We start from the raw sequence: 20,192 nt of genomic DNA on the forward strand, positions 1-20,192 counted from the left end.
TCTCTACCGTTCATCCATCATCATCGCCCCTTATTTACTACCTTTCTTCCTTTTTATTAAAAAAGTCGACGAAATTTGATAGATGTTAGTTATTTGTGTTCGGGCGGGGGTGGGAGGAGGGAGTAGGGCCATATCTTAATAGAGTGTATTCATCCTCTTTGCAAGTGGCACTTTGTACGTCCCCATATTTGAAGGGAAATGTCTTGATTTTCCAATTGTTTTCTGACACTAGGGCAAAACGTAATAGGCGTTCTTTTAACTAATGAAACTATATAAATTTATTTTAGTATTGTTTACGTTATTCTTTAATTATTGACTTTTACTCAATTAAAGTACAAAGGGCGATGATTTTTTTTTTTTTTTTTTCAGAAAGGTCGATGTAGATAATATCTGCGAGTAGATAGATCGTACATTACACAATCGTAAATGTTTTTATCAGGATTATAGAAAACGGTACAATAATAAATACGTTAAAAATCCCAGCTAATGCTTCTTTACTAAAAAAAAAAAAAAAAAACGGATGATATTTTCAAATATACGAAAAAAAATTGCACTTTTTCTGTTTATTATTTTTGACGTCGTCTGAAGATACAGAATTTTTTAACTGAAATATAAAGGGTAATGATTTTCAAACGATTTTAGGATAAAGAATCATTTGTTCAATCTCGATTTTCCTTGATGTTTGAAAGTTCCTCTCATATCATTTCATTTTGCATTCATATATACATGCATATAAGTGTAGTGTATATGAATGTATTTTTACATAATTAGCGAGAAAGAAACGAGAGGAAATAATGAACACTTCTCATCTATAGTTCATGATTTACATGAAATCAGAATTGAACCTAATTAGCCAAGTTGCAGTTTGTTTGTCATGAAGGAATTTACGCAGTTTCTCACAATTTACGACGATTCAGAAAAAAAAAATAGATGAAAGTCTTGTTTTTATGAAAATGGAAAGTCATGTCCCATAGATGTTTTTTCTAAACTAGAAGATAGTATACATGAGTAGTAGGTTAGCCAGGGCACCAGCCACCAGTTGAGGTTCTACCACTAGAGAGTTATGGGGTCCTTTGACTGGCCAGACAGCACTACATTGGATCCTTCTCTCTGGTTGCGGTTAACTTCCCCTTTGCCTACACATACACCGAATAGTCTGGCCTATTCTTTACAGATTCTCCTCTGTCCTCATACACCTGACCACACTGAGATTACCAAACAGTTCTTATTTTCCCAAGGGGTTAACTACTGCACTGGAATTGTTTAGTGGCGACTGTACCACTCGTGTGTCACACGATCGTACATAATAACGACATTTCTCTTTTTTGTATATATTATCCTTTGTATCTTCGCTCTTCCCTAGCACTCGTAGCAACTTGTATTAACATGTCTGTCTATTTCATTGTTAACTGTTAACAGAATCGGTTGCCAATTGGACAAGAAAGAGCATGTTTGTATTTTGTGACCTTCTTGCCGGGACCTAGTGTGTATATATACCTGATGTGTCTATAATAAAGTACTCGGTTGCATTCATCTCGCCTTTGACTCACAACCTCTTTTGGCTCGTAGAATCACCGAGTTCGAATCCCGTCGTATGGGCTCCTCCGAGGACGCCCTTCAGTTCACCCATGAGACTGGAGGAGGAGTTCGACACCTGGTTCCCCCACAAGAAGGTTCCTCGGTCTCCCCCGCCGCCGTCGTCAACGCTCCCGCCCGTCTTTCTACAGCCTTCTTCGCCAGCGGACCGGCAGGAGGATCCCCCAGCAACTCGAGACGACTCAGACGACTCGGCGGGCTCTCTTTCCTCCCAGTCGTCGTTCTCCTCCCGCTCGTCGGACTCGTTCTCCTTGGAGGATGAAGGCCCGAGGGACTCGAGGAGGTGACGGGTGAGGTCCCTCAGGAAGAGGTCCTGCTCACGGTCCCGCCACTCCAGGAGACGTTCCAGGACCTCCAGGAAAAAGCACAAGAGGAGCCGCTCGTCAAAAGGTGAATGGGTGCGAGTCCCGATCCCCCGGAGTCATCTCCTCAAGGCTACCGCCGCCCCGAGCACCTCTAGCTGGCTCCCCAGAGCCTCTTCGTCACCCTCGCGGCACGGCGCCTCCAGCAGACCCGATCATCGTCGGAGGTCGTTGCACCAGGTCTCGGTAGACAAACATAAGTCCGTGAAGGCTCCGGCTCCATCCGCCCAGCGGAAAGAGTCACTCCTTCGGCCTGGCAGCTTTGTCCCGGCCTCCGATCCCTCGACGGCCTTCCAAATCCACCAAAACCAGCCAGCTGGTACGGAGAAGCCCACAGCTCTGCGATGCTCCGCGGGAGGGAGTAGACCCATGACAGCTACTCCCGTCCCAGCGGATCCGCCCGCTCAGCGGGTCGCCCCGCCAATGGCTCGGCTCGAGAAGAAGATGCCTCCTCCCCACGTGGATCCCTCAGTCATCGACAAGGCTTCCCATGCGGAGGATCGGATAGCGGAAGACCTCGTAGAAGGGGGAGAATGCTCCACGGACGATGTCTCCACCTATAGGAAGGTCTTGGCCCTCATCAGGCGTCACCATAAGTTGGATGAACCTAAGCCCTCGGCAGAACAAGCCTGGCACTCCGGCCTTAGCAGGCTGGTAGACAATCCAGTACAGCAGAAGCCTTCCCTGGCCCTCCCCCTGGCGAGGGACGTGAAGCTGGGCATGGACCACATAGATAGGTTCATAGCCAGCCAAGCGGACGCCCCCAGGAGCGTGGGTGCCTCCAAACTCCTCCAGGGACTTAAAACGCAAAAACGCTTTTAGGTCCAAGAGGTGCGTTGCGGAGGTCCCCGTACGGTTGAGCCAGTGATCACCATCCTGAACCAAGGAGCGGCTGAAGATAGGGATCCTCCGCTCCGGTGTGTTTCTCACCAGGAGAAACCTCCATGATGGAGGATATGGCCCTGGACCTGGTTTACGTGTCTTCCTGGTTGGACTGGTGGGCCTGCACGTTGGTGGGATTCCAGTCATCCCATGACCTTTCCGTCCCCGAGAATCAGTCCTTGCTGAAGGAACGGATTAGTTCGGGGGGAAAAGCTCTCAAGTTTCTCTCTTACCAGTCGCTCTCTCAAGCAGTCCTGCGGAAGAGGGACACAGTGCTGAGCAAGCTGGTAAGGAGGTTACCCGAGCGGGAGGCGAGACCATTGAGGAACTCACCAGTGTGGGAAGAGTCTGTTTTCCCCCTGAAGGCAGTAGAGGAGGTCATGGAGAGGGTAAGGAAGCCTAAAGAGGCGGGAGAGGCCAGACCTCCGCCTGCAAGACGGCCAGCCCACAGGAGACCCTCTTCAGACGTCCTTCACCCGTCCTATGTTTCGCCAGTTCAGCCAAGGAGGGACTCCCTGTCGGTGTCTTGGCACTAAGCCCCGCAGCCCTCCCGTAGGGGTATTTCAGTCCCTCAGTCTAATTTTAGACCAGCCTATGTCAACTCCAGGAGAGGGCGATCCAGCTGCGCCTCTAGAAGGAGATAGGAAGGGAGGTCCCCTACTCCTGCCGAAGCCTCAGGTAGGGGGATGCCTCAAACACTCTTGGCAAGCTTGGTGGGACCACGGAGCGGATCCGTGGACCGTAGCAGTACTGAAGGGAGGGTACAGGTTGCCCTTCCTAGCGGAACCGCCCCCTCTGATCCCGGACCAACAGGCGGAGTGGTTGGCGCCCAAGTACCCCTTGGGAAGAACAGGATTGCAGGAGGAAGTATTGGCCATGCTCGCCAAAGGGGCGGTAGAACCAGTCAGGAACCCAGGACCGGAGTTCTACAGCAGACTCTTCCTGGTGGAGAAAGCAACAGGGGGATGGAGGCCAGTGATAGATCTGTCGGCCCTCAACAAGTTTGTTTGCAAGACCGACTTCAAGATGGACACCCCGAAGTCGGTCTTGGCGGCCTTGAGAGAGGGGGACTTCATGATACCCATAGATCTCAAGGACGCCTACTTCTAGATCCCTGTCCACCCCTCCAGCAGGAAGTTCCTAAGAGTAAAATGGGGGTACCCAATCGTTACAATTCAGAACCCTCTGCTTCGGACTGTCGACAGCCCCTCAGGTCTTTACGAGGGTCTTCGCAACAGTCTCAGCCTGGGCACACGAGCAGGGCATCCGCTTGATTCGGTACCTAGACGACTGGTTGTTGCTTTCAGCCTCAGAGGGAGCACTGAGGGAGCAAGGCGCGAAGCTTCTATGGTTCTGCGGTGTCTTGGGTATCACCATCAACCTGGAAAAGTCACAGCTGACACCCTCCACCAGGATGACCTACCTGGGGATGGTTCTAGACTCCCAGTTGGTGAGAGCCTTCCCCTCCTCGGAGAGGCTAGACAATCTGGATCAGATACTTCGACCATTCCTAACGGACCAGCCCAGGAGAGCCAAGGACTGGCAGAGATTGGTAGGCCACCTCGTGCATTGGAGAAGTTAGTCCCCCAGGGGAGGCTCAAACTCAGGGGAGTTCAATGGAACCTGAAGGAGCTCTGGAACCAGGGGGACTCCCCGCACAAAATAGTCCCGGTATTCCCAGAGACGAAGGAAGTCCTGAAGTGGTGGCACGACAGGACAAACACCCTCAAAGGAATGCCCATCGCAATCGATCCTCCGGAGATGCTGCTGTTCACGAACGCATCCAAGGAGGGTTGGGGAGACCACGTTCTCGACGAGTCAGCAAAATGGAAATGGTCCCTCGCGGAGAAGAGCCCTCACATAAACGTGCTAGAGCTGATGGCCGTGCAAAGGGCATGCCGAGAATTCGTCCATCTACTCCGGGGAAACACCGTGGCTCTGATGTGCGACAACGCCACGGTGGTGGCCTACGTGAAGAAGCAAGGAGGACTGAAGTCGAAGGAGCTGTGCAGTCTCACAACGCAGTTCCTGGAATGGGCGGTGGCGGAGGAACAGATCGAAGTCACAGCCAGGTTCATTGCGGGAAAGAAGAACGTCCTAGCCAACGGCCTCAGCAGGATGGGCCAAGTAGTAGGGTCGGAGTGGTCCTTACACCCGAAAGTGGTCCTTACACCCGAGAGTGGCCCGGACGGTCATCCTGAAGTGGGGTTTGCCGGTGATAGACCTCTTCGCCACGAGGCTAAACGCACAGCTCCCCGTGTTTTGTTCTCCTTTGCCAGACCTAACAGCAGCGTTCGAGGACGCCTTTCAACATCCTTGGGACAATCTCGACGTATATGCCTTCCTGCCCTTCGGGATACTCAGACAAGTTCTCAACAGAGTGAGGCGGGCGAACAACCTATGGATGACTTTGGTAGCGCCCTGGTGGCCGGAGAGAGAATGGTTCGTGGACCTAAAGGAACTGGCGTGCCTTCCTCCTTGGCCCCTTCCAGACAAGCCAGACCTCCTCCGGCAACCACACTCACAAAGGTTTCACGAAAACCCTCGGTCCCTCCGCCTACACACGTGGAGGTTATCGAGCGCCTCCTGAAGAGGGAAGGATACTCGTCGAAGACTGCAACAAGGATGTCGGGGTACCTTAGACGGTCCTCGGTCGCGGTATATCAGGCAAAGTGGGCCACCTTTACTAAATGGTGCGCCTCACAGAACATCAGGCTGTTGGAGGCTTCCCTTCACAAGATAGCCGACTTCCTGGTCTATCTGAGAGATGACGTGGGTACGTCCATACCAGCCATCAAGGGAGTCCGGGCAGCGCTGGGCCAAGTCTTCCTCCTGAAAGGCATTGATCTAGGAGCGTCTAGACATATCTCAATGTTCATCAGGAGTTTCGAACAGTCGTGTTCCCCAGAGGCCTCTAGGGTGCCCCAGTGGGATGTGGCTAGAGTGCTGAAAGTTCTGTCAGAGCCACCCTTCGAACCCCTCAAAGATATTCTGGACAAAGAGCTCACCCTCAAGACGGTCTTCCTGTTAGCCCTTGCGTAGGCAAAGAGAGTAAGTGAGCTCCATGGGCTGTCATATGAGGTCTCACACTCGAAGGGTTGGCGGGAAGCAACTTTCAGATTCTTACCTAACTTCGTAGCCAAGACTCAGAACCCAGCTCACTGGGACCCTAGGTTTGAGGGGTTCTCAGTGCCAGCGATCCCGCGTTCGGACAACCCGAGGGACTTGTTACTGTGCCCAGTCAGGGCGGTGCGTAAGTACCTAGAGAGAACGTCCAGGCTTCTGTCTGGGATCAAGAGTCTGTTCGTCTCCTCAGGGCTAGTGAAGAAGCCAGTCTCCAAGAAAACTGTCTCCTTCTGGTTACGGCAGGTAATTATGAGAGCCTACGACAGATCTGGAGACTCCCTTCCGGGAAAGCCGAGACCCCATGATGTTAGGGGCCTGAATACTTTGTTGGCCTTCGAGAGGAGCATGGCAGTGGGCCAGATCCTGAGGGCAGCCACTTGGTCAAGACAGTCCACCTTTACGGCTCACTAACTAAAGGACTGTTCTAGGAAATCTTTGGACAGGTTCTCTCTTGGTCCCGTCATTTCTGCACTCCAGAAGATTTAAAGGCGTAGCCCCGGGGAAGCCGTGGGCGGTAAGTCCAAGAGACACAGGTTCCTTCCCTATCTTTCCACCCCCGTATCACCCTTCCCCTCCATTACCCTTGATCTCTTCACCTACCATGGGGTACACGTTCAGTGAATGCATACGTCTCCGAGGACTTTTACAGAGGTGAGATACTTAAACACTAAGATAGTTTTTTGCGTAGTTTTCCCTAGTTTCTCGTTTCTCTTTTTGGGTCAGCAGAACCTAGCCTCCTATCTAGGTTCGTTTTTTCCCTTCTCCAGACGGTCTCTCGGTCCGTAAGGCCACTCCCAACTCCTAAAGTATAAGTCTCCTAAGAAAGTAGTTCGAGTAAGTACTCCGTGTTGGAACAAATCACAAATTTTAAGTAATTTGTATTTTTCCTAACAGTACTTACCTCGAACTACTTTCGGGTTATGGCCCACCCATCCTGCCCCGAGTGCCTTACAGGACTTCTGATACCTTATCTATCATAAACTTACTGATGACCGAGACCTGGCCAAGCACGGTCTCTGACCCCGGGTCGCCTCATGGCGCGTATTCCTCCGCCAGAGGTACCCACTATAGAAAACAGAGATAGGGGAAACTACACAAAATTCTGGTCGGTTGGGAGGAGATCCCAGATACTCCTAAGAAAGTAGTTCGAGGTAAGTACTATTAGGAAAAATACAAATTACTTAAAATTTGTGATATTAAGAATGCCTCCAGTGTAAACATGAATCTGGGGCCTAACAAGGCCATCTAGTCGGTAGATTTAAAACATGCCCATCTTTACCCTTCAGCTTTACTTCTATTCCTCTTCACCCCTGCCACCTTGTTGTCCATTTTTTATCAACATTTATTTCAGTGTAATTGTAGGTTTTCTCCCTGTTGCTTTTGGGTGCTGAATGGTCTCACAGTCTTCAGCACAGGGCTATATATCCCAGATTCATAAATCCAATCCAAAACATGTCGGACCCTGGACATTTTAGGATGAAATAGGTTTAACCTTGATGAATGTTTTGTAAGGAAAAGTTTACCTCAAAATTAAATTAATTGTGCTTGGAAGGTTTGTGTCCTTGAGTTGTTATGTTAAGTTAGTAACAATATTCACCATTATTAACGAAACATTGCGTAGGAAACCATAAGATTAATTTGAGACTTTTCTTACTTGCTTACAAGCAATGATATATACTCAATAGGTTGCTCTTAGAAGCTGACACATTTGCTGTGTTTTTATTTCTCTGATGTTTGACTAATTGGTATTCCACTTACAGAGGATGGCTTGCCGCCTTTGCCTGCTGAACCTCCAAGCCACGAAAGTTCTGGACCAGATTCCTCTCCTGCAACTAGTCCAAACAATGCCAATTCAATGTAAGTAGATTCAATGGACTTATACCTAAGTATAGAGAGTTTATTGTTTCTTTAAAATAATGTAAGAATGAGAGGTCCAAGTACTGTACAAAATCGAGGAGGCTAACTGTCTGCCGCTATATCTGTACCAATAATATGATATTATTTGTAACTTGAATGATTGTGTTTTGTGCTTTTTATCTATATATATGTCATTTTAAAACTAGCCATAATTATCTGAAACAGCAATGTTTATGATTTCAGAGCCATGGAAACTGAATTCCGGCAAAGAAAGCGCAGAGAACGCCAGGAGGCCACCGCTGCCAAGGTCAAGGAAGTGGTGGAAAAGCAGAGAGCCAACGAGATATGGGAGGCGAGAAAGAGGTTGATTTTTAAACCGATTAGCATTTGTGTTGCCTTTGTTGTTCTGGGTCTCGGAGGAGGTGCTCTTATATACCGATACTTTCATGCGTAGTAATTTATCCGCAGACGAAAATTTATACTTGTATATGTATCAAAAGAAGTCATCAATATATTTCATGAAACAGTGGATTATGCTGTATGGACATATACCATAGTATGTCAGTACTTAATGTTCAAAAGAAATAGTTTTTCACATAAGAATACAGAGTATCTCTGTCGCATATTGTCCTTTGGACATAACTCAAGCATGGTAAGGTCCATGACCAAGTCAGGGTAACGTAACCGATGAAATAAATGCGCTAGATATTCTAGCATGGATTTTTTTTTATATATCTTTATTCATGAAAGTTATTGCGTTGATAAGGGATTTATATTTAACAATCAAGAACGTTGCATGTACCCGTTTTTTCACCGCTTTTTCAGAATTTTATAATGTATTGTCATTTTCAACTATCATTAGTCACTGCTTGAGGTAAGAGGGCTTTTGCCCTATTTTTTTTTTCTTTTCTATTTTTGCAAACCCATTTTTATATTATTGCCTCATTAATGGGTCTTGAATATTCAACACATCCTTTTTTTTACGAATAACAGTAAGGAGAGATTGACTGCAGGCTGATTAGCAGTAAGGCACTTCTGGGCCTATGGTTCCATGCTGTTAGGAACCTCACTTCTTGTGTGCATAGCTTCCTGTCAGCGGCTCTCACCTTCGAGAGTCCTTGTATTAGATTTTAGCTCCTAATTTTTCATTTTTCCGACTACAGTATCTCATGCTCAATTATACACCTTTATTTTCTTTTCTGTTCATCTGCATACACAAAGCATCTTCATTTTTATTAATGCATTGCCTTGTTTAGCAACAATTATTTACTGTTTGAATAGAGCAACACATAAAAGATACTGTTCTCATGTCAAGTACGCAGGGCTGCGTCCTTTGGTTCATGCATTTGTTTTTACAGTTATCAGCCTTAGATTTGGAAATCCTGTTTTCACTGTCTCATCACCATGTTTTTATGATTTAAAATTGCAAACCTTTGGGTTTGAAATAAGTACAGATACACTGGGTTTTATCCTCTGCAGTTACAACACTTCATACTTCAAAGCTTTGTGTCATTTGCAAGTGTTATTGGTCAGTCCTATTACAGTGAATATTAACTTAGTGGTTAAGTTTAGCGATGTTGAGCATACTTTTTTTTATTTGCTGATCTGCAGCTCACATTGAAAACCTTTTTTGTGTTAATGAAGCATATAATATAGTACTGTATTTTAGAAAGAAGAAAATTGGTGGCCAGCTTCCAAACTTTTCTCGCTTTTCTATTTCTAAAAGTAAGGCTCTTATCTTGATGGAACTGGAGGTCCAAGCTTTCTTGCTGTATAGCCAGCCAGCCAGCAAACCTTTTTTTTTTTTTTTTTTTTTTTTTTTTGGGTTTTTTTTGGAAAGGTAGTAGTTTTTTTTTTTCTTTTTTACTCACAAATGTGGTAGTGATATAAGTGATGGGTTTGTATAAAAAAAAATTATTTAGGTTTTCAAAAAAGGTTATATATTCCGAACTTTCACTTCTGGATACGTATGTTTGCTTGCGTATGTGTATAATTAGGGATATTAGCATTCATTCCTCAGTAATACGAAATAAGTTCCTTATTCAGGTGAAATGGACTTAACCCCCTGGTAATCCGATGACGCGTGAAAATATTTATTACCGTAAGTAATCTGATGACACGAATTGCAGCGTCGTACGTAACTTATTTTCTGGGGAAATTCAGTGTAAATACGTGAGTCACACGAGGAAAACAAAACTCACACCACAATTAGGCAGATGGTTGAGGGACATGTGGAACCTAAAAGAAAAAGAGTAGTAGCTGCGCATGCGTGGTAGGCCTATGCTGATTTCCAGTGTGACCTTTTTTTCTGGATTTACACTCCCGTATAAAAAAATTCTAGGCGGGTTTGTACCATATATAAATAATTGCAATTTTCATGTCCCATATATGATTAGAAAGCATATTCGTTGTACTTTTATATGGTTTTGTAAAACAACATAAAAGCATTAACACTTCTATACATGAAATTTTATCGTAAAAGCACCTACAAGAAAATGGCAAAACTTACTCCGTTTTCTAACAGTAAATTGCTCAATATTGTTCCAATAATACATGTATTTTTTATTTATCAGCTTTATTGTAAATTTAATCGGCTTTATAATGATGTCTTTAAATTTTTCTTATCTTTATTCATTACGTCGTAACAATGAAAAACGTCAACATAAGTAGTCGGAAAATCTGAAACTTTCGCTCTGATAAAGAAGCTATTTTTTATTCATATACACCTCACTTACTAATACATTTATTGGAAAGAGGTTGTATCCATGTGAAATACTGTATCTACAATTTGCATGTCATTGTCCCAATGCACGGACAAATTATTCTTTAAAAATATAATTCAGGAAATGGGATAAGACAGAGGCGAATCTACATTATTTGTGACATAAAAAATCCTTAAACTTAGTTATTGTATTTTCTATAAATTTCTAAAAAAGATTAAATTTTTTCCAAAAACTTCACGTTTAGTTCCGGTTGTGGGTTTTTTTTTTTTTACAGTACAAAGTTCAATCTATTGCCACTAAGATGCAACAAACCAAAAGCCTTAATGTGTCACAGTTTGGACGTACCAATTTAAGAAAAAATATGCCATATGTGCTGTACCTCTCCCCGATTTTAAGGGCATAAGTGCCAAAGGGTTAAGTTGTCATGGGATACATCATTGTATCTGGAAATATTCTCTAATTTTGAAATGTTTCAGTTTGCAGTGTTCTTCAAACAAATGACCACATAATGTTCTGTGAAGAGAAAAAATAGTCCTTTGACTGTTAAGTAATGGTGTGTCAGTAACATTCAACACCCAGATTTCACCTTTCAAACAATATTATATTGAAGTTCAGAATCATAAATAGGTTGCATGGACTTGATTGAGATGTTAGGGGGAGAAGATGAAGAGGGAGGCTGAGAATAAGATGGCAAGATAGGGTGAAGGATGATATGGAGAGAAGAGGTTTATTGGAAGAGTATGCCTGTGATAGAAGTCATTGGAAAGGGCGCATCAGGCAACCAACCTCTTAATGTAGGCATAACGGGAAAGAAGAAGAAAACTAGATTGAAATGTGATGTCCCGGTCTGATACTGTTTAAATTTTTTATCGATTTACGTCAACAAAATATTCGGTGGAAAATTGATCGGTATGATTTATTTTAAGGAAAAATCAAGTTTTGTGAGATATTTGAAATTTTTATATATATATTGATAATTTATTATAATTTATTGTTGAAAAGATTTAATCTTGTTAGGCGAGCAATATAGATCTTAATTGACTCCGACACATAGGATAGTCCTGATAGGCAATTGGATTGCTTGTGAATAAGTTCTTCACTTAAAAATAAAAGCAAAATGTTTCCTTTATAAGTTAATGATCGCAACAGATTACTCATTAGTGCTTTTTGAAGTTAGGGGCAAATAACTACCAACATTGTAAAGTAAATGTTAGGTAATGCAGAAATTGATATGAAAGTACCTGACTGTATCAGAATTCAGTACTGAATACTAAATTGTGGAATACTTTTTAATTCTAGTTCTGTGATCTTCTTTTATATTCAGTCTAGATATCATTCAAGGTTTTTTTTTATTAATATTCAGTTTTGCTTACTGAGGAATGATTGCAATCTTTATTATATACATGCAGTTTATAATCACTTATATAGCATATCTTATTGGCATACATATACAGTAATGCATGCACGCATACTATACTCGTGTTTTCGTGTATACGCTACCGAAAGTTACACGATATATTTTATACAGTATTTAGCGAGAGGGATATGTTTTAGTTGAATGTTTACGTATGGGAAGTAATCAGGCAATTATTTTAACCAGCAAGTAAACCAATAACTTTTGAATAATTAGTGATTGGCTTATGCTTTTTTTCCCAATATAAATCAGTTATAGAGATGGTAATTTATGCTATTAATGCAGATGTACATGCACACATATGTACAAATATTTAAGCGTGTACATGTGAACATATATACGCAGTACAAATGCATACATATAAGGTGTTATATGTATTCGGTAGGAAATGATACTGGGTTAGGTCTGAACTTCTCCCGCTGTGACTATCCTCCCCAGCTCCAGCGCCGAGCTTTACGGTCTAGATTTTTTTTTAATCTGAAATCCGCATTTTTCCTCCTGTATTTTTCTTGTATTTTTCAATACAGGTTTTTTAAAGGCATTGATGCGTGCTTTCTTTGAGGTCTGCGTTATCCGCTGATCAAAACAATTTATAAATTGAACAATACACGTACAAATGGTTTTGGGTTCAAGTGAAATATTTTTAGTTTTTATTGCTAAAAATGCCATTTTAATTAACATGGAATACTATACTGTATATGTGTACAGATGTTTGTATATGTCTAATGTATTTATCCATGCATATACAGCTCATCCATGTATACACATTTGTAAATTTACCTATAGTGTATAACAGTTACATTGATAATCGTTTATGTATTTGCAGATACAATGCTTTATAATATGAGCATCTACTGTAGGTGTACAAGAGCAAATTTCAATATTCATTCTTTATATGTATGCATATGTATGTGGTAATATCACCGTATGTTCACTCTTTCATACACCTATGTATGTTTGTATGTGCCATTTGCCTTCCATAATATTTATATATAATAGTAACAAACCCAGTGTTATATACATACACACACACACACATATATATATATATATATGTATATATATATATCTTTAATTCTTATTCGTATGTATTTTATAGGCTACCCCCATCGAACTGGAATAGTTATTGAAGAAATTTTACCCAGTATTTTTATAGTTCATAGTTCCGATAGCAAGACACACGTTTTGTGCAGTGGAAACTTTCTCTGGTGTTTTATCTTCATAATTATAGTAATCACTGATCATTGCATCAATGAAAATACAGTACCAGCTCAGTAACGTTGAGTTTTTATAAAGTGCATATTAGTAGTCATTCACCTCCTTTTAACTTCCGTAGCCCAGAGAAAGCTCACATTGCACCCTCGTAGGTCATGAATACATTTCCTGGTGCTTGCTGCTATATATTGAGGGAAAATAAGCAATAAGTTTTTAGCCATTCGCATTCCCCTAAAGTAAAGGTGTGCAGTTATACAGACAAAGAATCCAGGGTATATTTATATATAGTGGTTGGACAGGAGGATTGGAATCTGCTTCATAGAAATACACAGCGAGTCAATATGTGATGTTTGATGCTAATAAGTTCACCAGAGGTTTAATGTTGCATAAAGAAGAAAATCCCATAGTATGACCAACTAAGGCTTACCAGTTTCTACGTTTACATACATTTCATTTTGGTTTAAGAGGCCTCTTGTAACTTCTGTTGAAGTATGACTAACTGACTCTCATATTAGTAAATCTCTCTCTCTCTCTCTCTCTCTCTCTCTCTCTCTCTCTCTCTCTCTCTCTCTCTCTCTCTCTCATATATTAATTTATTAGTTGGAATAAAAGCATTGCTTACTTAGCTCCTACTCTTTTTCCCTAGGCTTAACCCTCAGATTTTTCTTTCTTTATAAATATTATTGGATATGAGGACATTGTTTTCTCGATTGCTTCATCCTTTATTATTTCTTATATTTGAAATCCTGTATCGATCGTTGTTTATCATAGAATATCAAATAACTAGTGAACCTTTTCGAGTACAATATGATATTTAGATTTAACCGAACCTGTTATTGTACCCATCTGGTACTCGCCAATGAGGTGTTACCTATGGAAGAATATCCCTGTGAATAAATGTGTTCATATCTGAACAGTAACATTATATGGAAAAGCTAGTAACATTATTATTATGATTATGACTATTATTAGTAGCTAAGCCACAATCCTAGTTTGAAAAGCAGGATGTCATAAGCTCTATGACTCTAACAGGGAAAGTAGTCCAGTAAGAAAAGGAAATGAATAAACTCTATGAAAAGTTTTGGATAAAGTATGTGAAAGATAAAGGTCAGTAATGTTGAAATTTATATTGTTAGATATAAACTATGAAGAGACTCATGCCAGAATGTTCAACATAGAAAACATTCACTGTATGTTTTAACTTATGAAGTTCCACCAATTCAAGTGACTGATTATGAAGATGATTTCACAATCTGGTCATAGCTTGAGTAAAACTTCAAGAATATTGTGTAGTATTGAGCTTTATAATGGAAAAGGCAAGAAAGACTGCATACTTAGTACTACTCGAAGAATAGTAGTGTGGGAAGATCTGAATACAAAGGATAATCAGAATTATAAAAAAAAATACATATGCAATATGCAAAAAGAACTACCTGAATGATGGTGACAGAGGTTATGTGCTGATCAAGAATAAGAAAAGTTTAATTGACCGCAAGTTTTCTGATGACAGTCAGTAACTTAAGTCATGGTAGATTGATCAATGAAAATCTTACAGAACTTTCTCAGTAAGCCAATTTCTTGTACAGTTACAGAAGAAACAGACCGAATGTGTATCTTGAGTTGTATGTTGTATGTTGTAAAAGAAGAATTATCACTGCAGAGATCTGGATGTTTGGGAGCCACTGTCCTCGACCTACTTACAATCTTAGTTCAAGTTTTATCAGGATTCAACTTCATGCCCCATAGTTTGTGCCATGCACTAATTTTATCTAGATCCTTGTTAAGGAATTCACCAACTCCAGATCTACATTATGGAGATAGAATTCAGGCAGAGCATCATCATCTGCATATGTAATAAACTTGTTTTCTAGACCAAACCACAAAATGTTTATATACAGTACTATGAAAAGTAATGGTCCAAGAACACTACCCTGAGGAACACCTGATATCACATTCCTGTACTCACTATAGTACCCATCAACAACAACTCTTTGCAATCGATTACTCAAAAATTTAGATTGACTTTGGAAACAAGGGGCTAATGATTAACACTGTTAAAGGCAATACTAAAATCAAGGCCATTCTTGTGAACATCCTCACCACAATCAAGGGATTTTTGCATAGCTTTGGAAAATGTTTTGGAAAATGTTAGATAGCCATCACATACTCCTAGGCCTTTGCAAAAGCCAAATTGCAAACTAAGGAATAGATTATTACCTTCAGCATACCTATTTAGACGTTTTGCCAAGACGTAAGAAACTTTAGTTAATGTCAAAGTTATTTAAATTAGACAGTGATCAGATTAGCAGGGCTAGAGCTACCACAAACACATTTACCCAGTGGAGTAACATTACTAATTCTTCAACAAATGCAAAAAGAAAAGAAAACTTCTTGCTAACTTGCAAAAGGTAACACAACTTAAGGGAGCTAAAAATCCTTATAAGGCTTGATGTGGTGAATGCGTTTTATAATTGATCAGATTTTCTTTCCTACATGACTGTGTGATTTTGTGTTAGTATCATATTTTTGGAGGATTAAAAACTAGCTTATCTTTCATACATAGCTCTATTTAGCATTGATTTATTGAATGCAATATCCATAATCAGATTCTAAGTTGGAAATTGGTAAACTTTATCAAATTCATAGTTGGAAATTGGTGAACTTTACTATATTCATGGTTGGAAATCTGTGAACTTAATTGTACTCGGTTAGAATTCAGTGTTCATAGTTAGAAATGGGCGAAGCATTAAATTAGTTGCCAATCTGTGAACTTTATATTGAGTTAATTCACTATACCATTGACATTTTGGATTCAAAAGATCATGATTGAAAGGTATAGTTTTTAAAACATTAAGAGACTTATTAATTGGCAAAATACGAGAAAACTAATTTTGAGACCTTTTCAATTAGTGTGAAGTGATGATCTAGTAGTGCAAGTCTGGTCACGTACACTTTTTCAAAAACTAGTTCTTTTATGTGAAGTTTAGGCATGTGGTATTACTTGACAGTTTAATGACCACGGGCTTAATATGCTCAACTCTTATTAAGAATTTCATTGACCCTGTCAGAAAGCTTTTGGAATATTTCAGTAACTTGATGCCCTATCTTTAAGGGGTCTTACCTTTGTCAGTAATCTTACGCTTAGAGAACCTTCCTCATATAGCAGTTTTAATAAGTTGTGGCTTATTCTTTTACTCTGTCATTCATTTTTTTTCTGCTCTTCCATTTTTCCTGTTTACCTGTTACTTTGGTCATTTTGTCTTTCTTTGGAAATTGCATAGATTTTAGTGACAGTCAAAATTCTTTTCCTTGACACTGGCCCTGTTAGTCGATGTGGTTACCCAGTAGCCTATTGGTGATAGCATGCCATTTTCTCGCCTTTATATAATCCTTCAAGGTATTATATCTGATTTTGGGGCTCTCAGAATTAATCTCGCTCCGCTGTGCACATGTAGAATTGTGTTGCATTTGGAGATATATCGAGTATGGGAGAGGAGCAGGGGCTTAAAACAGTGAGCTATTATATCTTCAGTTTTATAAAGCTAAACTTTTGCAGTTGGCTTACGATTCTTATTTTTGCGCTGTGTAGGATATCGATTTGTTACTGATGACGATTACTGTACACTTAATAGGGGTAGCCTTTATTTCTGTATGAATATTCATCACATATATTTGTACCGTAACCGAAATACAAACCACGCTATTTACATTGGGTATTACTTTCGGCGTAGCTGAAATGACGAGCCATTAGATTTTAACAAGGGTTTCCTACCCCGCGCTAGTTAATAGGGGTAGGGGGAGGGGTAGCTTGCTACCCCTCCCTCCCTCACACACCGGTGAAATGTCTCACTTCACTTTTGGCTCGGACAATGGACAGACGTGCCTGTCTTTGTTCTCGCTTGGCAGCCATTATTTGTTTTGTCTTTACTTAATCACTTACTTTTCTTTTACTCAATATATAAGTAAACATTTTTTCGTGTTTATGTATATATTTGAGTATAGATATCAATAAGTTTCCTTTTCAGTGTTCGTGCTTGTGTGTGTAGTGTGCGATATCTCCGTGTAGCCCTCGGCAGTTAGGCCACCATGGTGTAATTTCATGGGTCGCGATCGAGCTTGACTACGGTCTTTCTCTCTCTCTCTCTCTTTGAGGTCGTTCACCCTTTTACTACGTTACCTTTACTACGTCTGAGTAGCTTCCTTCCCGTGTGGGTGGGGTTGCTACGCCGTACGTTTTGTCTCAATTAGTTTATGAATCTAATTGTATTTGTTGATTTTTCAGCTTTTGTAGAACGATTCCTTTCGGGTTTTTCGTTCTTTATTTAGTGTTCAATCATTTTTAAATAACAGAATTACGTAGTTACATAGTTACATAATTATAATTGTTATAATTCTGTGTTGGTTACAGCTCTCCTTCCGTGAGTGTAAGTGGTTGTAAGGGCATGTGCCTGTTGTGTAATTCTTGGGTTCTTTTCCCTCGGGATTCCTCTTCGGAGCCTTCCCGGGGGAATGAATGTTAACTAATGATTTTTGTTTTTATTTTTCACAGTTACCGATCCAGTTCGTTTCTGTAATGTGACAACGGAGTGAGCTGTCTTGTTGAGGCCTGGGGTTTCGGCTGTTGCTGCCTCCCCTATAGATCTTTGTCAAGGGCGTGTCTCCTTCTCCTGGAAGTACTCCCGTGACGATTGACAGCTCTCCAGTTCATTTTAGAACACTCAGGAGGCTCGCCTCCTTGGCTGGGTAACTTTCCTTCCGACGGAAGTTTTCCTGTCCAGGCTTGAGTTTTTTCCCCTTGGGGGGTTCTCCTCTTACCTTTTTTTTTTTTCTGCGAATATGCTCTTGGTGCTGAGCGGTCACCTGCAGTTACGCTCGAGGGGCTGGGCAACTGCAGGAGCCCCTCTTCAGAGGATTGCTCTTTTTAAGTCACTGGCAGACCCGTCTCTTCTACGAAGTGCTTCTCTTTCGTTCGCGAGGGAGTGCACTCATAGAGACACCTCTTCGGAGGACTCTTCTGCTGTTGTTTCTGTTGGCCGCCTTCGCCGTGAGGCTCACCGTCCGCTACGTCGTAAGGGCCTCCCGTCTCCCTATAAGGGTGCTAAGAGGCGCCTTTTTAAATCTTCTCCGTATGCAGCCTGCAGCTCCTACCTCCTTAGATCTTCCTGTTCGCCAGCACTCTCCTGTTCGTCAGCGCTCTCCTGATGATCATCGCCCACTGCTGCTGTTCCTGTTGTGCACCCTGCGCACCATCGGTTTCCTGAGCGCTCTATATCTCCTGCTCGTCAGAGCGCACCTGCGCTTCCAGTTCCTGATTCGCGCTCTGTGCGCCCACCTTCGCCCGCGCGACCTAGAACTTCGGTTCAGGTCTTGGACAAGGACTCTTCTTCTCCTCGCCCTCGCGATCCGGCTTGTCAGCCTGCTCTAGCGCAGCAACGCTTGCGGTCGCCTACGCATGCTTCTAAGCTACTGTTCGCACAGGATTCCACGCGTCGCCCTTCTGCTTCGATCTTCCACGCGTTACAGGTCCCCTGGACACCATCAGTAGCGATCTAGCGCTCGCCTGCTGTGGACGATCTCCGGTAGCTAAGTCATGCCGTAGATCTTCCTCCTGCTCGCCAGCGCTCACCTATACTTCTGTCCTTCCATGCGCCAGCGCACATCTGCGCGCCCTTTCCTGCCACGCACCAATGGGCGCCAACAGTTTTTCCTGACCTTCCAGGATCGCCTGATTGACAGCTCGCATCAGCGCTCACCTTCCTGATGCACCTGCGCAACTTCAGTTTAGCGCGATGCGCGCTAACCATCCCTAGTCTCTTACGCCTCAGCAATCTCCTACGCGCCCGCGTGATTCTTCGCCTGCGTGCTAGCGTTTTGTTAACGCACCACCGCTCGCTAACGCGCCGTCGCTTGCCAACGCGCCATCGCTTGCCGACGCGCCATCGCTTGCCAACGCGCCTTCACTCGCCTACGGGCCATCGCTCGCCAAGACGCGCCATCGCTCGTCAACGCGCCATCGCCCGCCTACGCGCCATCAGTCTCCCGACCGCCTGCGCTCGCCCGCGCGCCCACATGCCTTCGCAACCACATGCCCACGTGCCCGCGCGACTGCACGCCCACGTGCCTGCGCACTTGCGAGCATGCGCGCCCGCGCACATGCGCTCCATTGTTCGCCCACGCGCGAACCAACGGTATTCCATCGTGCGAACCAACGCTGTTTCATCTCGCGAACCAACGGTGTTCCGTCGCGCGAACCAACGGTGTTCCATCGCGCGAACCGATGGTGTTCCATCGCGCGAACCTACAGTGACCCATCGCGCGAGCGCCGGCGCGATTCCAGCAGTAGCCATTGCTTGCCTACGGGTCAGCGCTCGCCTGTGAACTTTCGGATTCTGACCACCAGCTCTTGCCCTTCCTACCACGCTCGCCCTCCTTCTGCGCACCCTCGCGTACTTTCGTCTGCGCTCCTGCGTACCATCGCGCGAGCGCCAGGGCGATTGCGACCGCGATTCCCGTCAGGGTTTCGCAACACGGCCAGCCTGGCGAGTCTTCTGGAGCGTATTTCCTGAACACGGTCTTCACCCAGTAAACGCAGAGCATGGCACATGCAAGAGCAGGAAGAATCTTCAGGGAGGTGTGAGCAACATTCTTCTTTCCAGAACCTGGGTTAGCCCTTCCTCGTCATTCCCTGGAAGGTTCTTGCCAGGGAGCTTTCCGTTCGAGATTTCTCCCTCGGTCAAGGGGTGACTGGTTTAGCCCTTCCTCTTCTCCATCTCGTGGAAGGGGCTTACCAGGTCCTTTCCCTCCTCAGTTGCGACCCGAGGTTTTGTGCAAGGACGCTCCATGAAGATCATGGGTACTTTCCTCCTCTCGGGCTCAAGCACCTTGACGTTTCGTCGCCAAGTTTCGAATTTGCGGGCAAACTCGATGTTGAAGCATCTAGACGCAGTGACCGAGGGTTCCTCTCAGGTGTCTCATCTGTGGATGTTGACAAGCTCAGACACTCTTCCATCCTTGGGA

At 43.3% G+C, this 20,192-nt stretch overlaps 1 long non-coding RNA gene across 1 annotated transcript in view; it reads left to right on the plus strand.

Annotated features, from left to right (window-relative positions):
- The first annotated feature begins 7,724 nt into the window (after window positions 1–7,724).
- Window positions 7,725–20,192, plus strand: part of LOC137659535 (uncharacterized) — a 35,268-nt gene continuing 22,800 nt past the window's right edge. Inside the window, exons 1-2 of the long non-coding RNA XR_011047572.1 lie at window positions 7,725–7,823; window positions 8,067–8,186. This is a non-coding gene — a long non-coding RNA (uncharacterized lncRNA). The remainder of the gene's footprint in view (window positions 7,824–8,066; window positions 8,187–20,192) is intronic.

Source organism: Palaemon carinicauda, chromosome 20 (genome assembly GCF_036898095.1).
Source record: "Palaemon carinicauda isolate YSFRI2023 chromosome 20, ASM3689809v2, whole genome shotgun sequence".
NCBI lineage: Eukaryota > Metazoa > Arthropoda > Malacostraca > Decapoda > Palaemonidae > Palaemon > Palaemon carinicauda.